This window comes from Spinacia oleracea, chromosome 1, assembly GCF_020520425.1.
Source record: "Spinacia oleracea cultivar Varoflay chromosome 1, BTI_SOV_V1, whole genome shotgun sequence".
NCBI classification, from domain to species: Eukaryota; Viridiplantae; Streptophyta; class Magnoliopsida; order Caryophyllales; family Amaranthaceae; genus Spinacia; species Spinacia oleracea.
The window spans coordinates 38,510,520-38,515,013 of NC_079487.1; positions in this window are offsets into that span (position 1 = coordinate 38,510,520).

Below are 4,494 nucleotides of genomic sequence, written 5' to 3' on the forward strand. Positions count from 1 at the left end.
CCCTTCTATAAGTCAACTTACTTAGGACACCTCGGATTGTACACAGTAGGATTCAGATTTTAAATAATTTTCAAATAATTTTCAAAGACTTTTTCAAACATAATAAAGTGTCGTTGGTTTAAGCTAAGTATGCGTTTATCTCGATATTGCAAGTGAGTCAAAAAGATTTCTAAATATGATTATGGGTAAAGATAGGCACCTAGGTTTTGGTCAAGGCATACTTCAACATGTGACTACCTTGACCATGGCAATGTCGCATAATACGACATTCACGAGAGAAGTAGCAGATCACTACTCAAACGTACCTCGCACTAAACGAGTCTGGTTCAAACTATTCATGATCCATGTCACCATGAATGCATAAAAACGTATGCAAGGCATTATAGCACCAAGCCAATCCCGTAGCTACAGTTGGAGGCTTGAGAAAAACACTATACAAATGCTCGAAATGACCATTTTATCGCAAATTCTCGACGCTAATGCTATACATACATCATAGGGGCACAATCCTAAGCTCTAATCATGTAAAACGAACCTTAGAATGGCTACAACCCACCCCAAATTCTAAAGCACTACTTAGAATATATAAAGTCACCCCACTATCACGGGTAACTGAAAATCGCAAGTCACCAAAACTCCGATCAAACCACTGCACATAACGCTCGCCCTATGAAGCGCCCGTTACACAGTCTACATCGTTCCAAAGCAAAAGCGAAAGAAAAAAATCAAGGATAAGAACTGTCAGAATATACCCAGAAATCATTTTCAACGCCCAGAGCTGGGCGCCGATATCTTTAACGCCCCAGCCTGGGCGCTGAATCTTTCTGCTAGCCAAGTTTTAACCAGATATAAAAATAAGAAAGAAACGCCTATGAATCCTCGCATCAAACGAAGTAATAAGCCGTGCAAACCCACGCAGAAGGTGCTACACTTATTCAAACACCTGAACGAGGCATGATGAAGTACTCCAGTGCAAAAAATAATAATGATATCCCAACACTTGGAGGAATGTTCTAAGACACGCCGTTAGGCCACACAAGCCTACGTTGCACCATAAGTTCAACCGTCCCACGGTACAAGTCCAAAAAATTGTAAGGCATATTGCACTAATGTAGGCACGACCAAGAGCACGTGTAAAAGAGGCAAAGACTACTTATCGCCCAAATTCAAATTGCAAGCCACACGACTTCTACATTAAGGACTAAAGGTAGCAAAATATTACCTACCACGAAAGGGATAGCTCGCACCTACACGAGCGGAACCCCAAGGCATATTTCTCGAAAGAACCTACAAAAATCGTACGCCAAAAGGAAGCATCCCAACATGCATACTTGGGGGCTCCAAGCTACGAAACAACCATAACAAAATAAAAAATCTCGAAGCAAATGTTTGAACAATCGAAAGGGCACGATGTTTAAGCCTACTTCATGAATGGGCCTGAACCCTAGCAAGCCTCTAAGCAAACTATTCAAAATCAGTCATTGCTCAAAAAAAAAAAATTGATTCAAGCGAACTGATTAATGGACCGCACGCAATGGCCATTCTATGAACGCTCGTTCGCACATACATATCATCATTCACGAACGCGTTCAAAAGGAAAAATATATACAAGAGCGATCAAAGTCTTACGCCTCAAGGTATGTTCATCGGGCCATATAGACTCGCCCAACTGTTGCAATAACTGTACGCCTAAAAGAGCAACAGTTCCTTAAAATAATCGCCCCAAAGCGACAAGCACCGTAGTCCACCAATCGGCTACGGCTTCTCAAGGAAATCATCACGTTCTAAAAATAAAGAAAAAACAAAAGAGAAGAGAATACATAGAACTTCCAAGTGAAATAAACGAATGAACAAGAGGCCGACTGTGTCATCAAAAGACCAGCCCAAACAACACTTTCAACGCCCCACCTGGGCGTGAATTATTTCAACGCCCAGGCCTGGGCGCCGAAAATGAACCCAGGCTCAAAAAAAGGCCCTAACTTCTATTGGGCCCTGCCGCATCAATTCGACTCAAAAATTACCGATTTCCTTACTGAAAGTCGCACCTCACGACTTTGTCAAGAATAGCACACTACTACAAAGATCGCTCGCACTTACGAGCACGATCCAAAACACGATCAAGGATATTAGAAAATGCGTATCCCTAAGGAACCTCTTTGACAAGAAATGACCGTCAAGCACGAATGCTTGGGGGCTCGAAAGAAAATATATATTTCAAAAAAGGCATGCAAAGTTAAAACAAAATTCCTAGACTACGCTGTACAAAGTCCCGTGTTTGGATAATCGCAAAAGAAAAAAAGAACCGGTTTACGACCTCAAGACAAAGGTCGCCGTTGATACTTATACATGGTCCCCCAATCAAGGACCCAGGTAATGGCAAAATTGAGCCATAAAGACTAGCTCAAAACCATGAAAGAAGATGACCACGAGACTATGGTCCATCTAAACACATTGTCAACCCACATTCAGGTTACAACTAAATCCGAGCATCCCTCGGAAATATTCGCTCCTATAAGAATGAATAAAAAGAAATTCTCAAAAGAAATCACAAGAAAAAATGAAATAAGGAGTTGCCCACCTCAATCGGGCAAGATCGCGACACACAAATCCCAAATCGAAAAGACGAATTCAGGTTCGCTCACCTCCAGCGAGCGGGGCGTCCACCCTTAGCGGACAGGGCTCGCCCACCTTCAGCAGGCGGGGTCTGCGTCACTAGCCACGTAGGTCCTCAGTTTTCGAAAAATAAAGTCTTCAAATTCATAATAGGCTCGCCATCTTCAGCCGGCGGGGTCTACGTCACAAACCGCGTAGGTCCTTATTTTCAAAAAAAACAAACGAACTTCAAAACAGACTCGTCCACTTCTATCGGACGGGGTGTCCACCGTTAGCGGACAGGCTCGCCATCTTTAGCCGGCGGGGTCTACGTCATAAACCGCGTAGGTCCTTATTTTCAAAAAGCTCAAACAAATTTCAAAATAGATTCGTCCACTTCTATCGAACGGGGTGTCCACCCTTAGCGGACAGGTTCGCCATCTTTAGCCGGCGGGGTCTACGTCTCAAGCCGCGTAGGTCCTTATTTTCAAAATTCAAAAACAGATTCGTCCAATTCTATCGGACGGGGTGTCCACCCTTAGCGGACAGGCTCACCATCTTTAGCCGGCGGGGTCTGCGTCACTAACCGCGCAGGTCCTTAGTCGCTGCAGTGATAACTTTTTCTGGTTTTCTCTTTTTCCAAAAATTAAAGGATTGGTTTTCCGTTTTTCCAAAAAAGAGCGATGTGCTGGATTTTCCTTCGTTTTACGTCCCATAAAAACAAGGGGGTTTTCTCGTTTAGCTAGCCCTGAAAATGAGAATCTTTAAAAATATTTTTACCTCGTGGTTGGGCTTGGCCCGGCCCAATTACACTTTATAGCTTTGATTTCGAAAACATCTGTAGCTACTCCCAATGACAAAGTGAGGGAGTTTCTACGCCTCTGTAGATACTTCCAATGACAAAGTGAGGAAGTTTCTATACTATCAGTTGACAAATCCCAATGACACGTGAGGGATATGTCGACATTTCAAGTGATGACCCTTAAGTCAAATGTTATCACTCGGGGGCTCGTGAGACCCTCGCAAAACAGGTCACATACACCATGGCTTGTGTGACGCACTCCGTCTAGTACTTTGACCATCGTCTTACTCCAAGACTCAGTCAAAGTGGGGGCTAACTGTAGACACCTACTTTTGTCCCCATTCCCGAAAGGGAAAAGTTCGATGATGAAAACATAAATCTCCACTTGACAACGCATCTCCTATAAAATAAACGAATCTCAATTCCCCTTTTTATTTCACCCGAAACCTGCTATTTATGGAAACCTGCTAAAAATAGTAATTGCCGTAAAGGGTAGCTTCTAAAAGTGGCAAGTCATAGAAGATAGAAACCTGTCAGAATTAGGTGTTGTACTCCAACATAATCCTAAATGAGATAGAAAACTGCGAGAATCCTATTCCTAATATGATTTAAAAATAAGAGTTACGTATTAATTAAAATCCTAACGAGCCTAGAGTTCGTAACGGGCCCAGACGCATTCCGTCACTAAAAGACTCGATTAAGTCTCATACACTCCGGATTCTAAGAGTCCGAATCTGACAAAGAAACGGCCCAAACAGCAATTTCAACGCCCAGACCTGGGCGCTGAAATTGCCTGGATCCTATTTTCAACGCCCAGAGCTGGGCGCCGAAATCTTTGACGCCCAGTCCTGGGCGCTGAAAATACCTAGGTACGTGTTTTTTTCCGAATTCTTTGTGGATTAGAACTCTGCAATTCTATCTTTCCACGGACTCTCCCCTATAAATACAGCCCCAAATTCGACGTGAAAAACACAACACACAATTATATTCTGAGTATTGACTCCAACCCTTAGCCTAAGCCTCACGCTGCGAAACTGTTCACGCGTTCTGTCGCAATCGATCCATAAATCGAACAGAACGTATCGTGTCCCATAATTTGA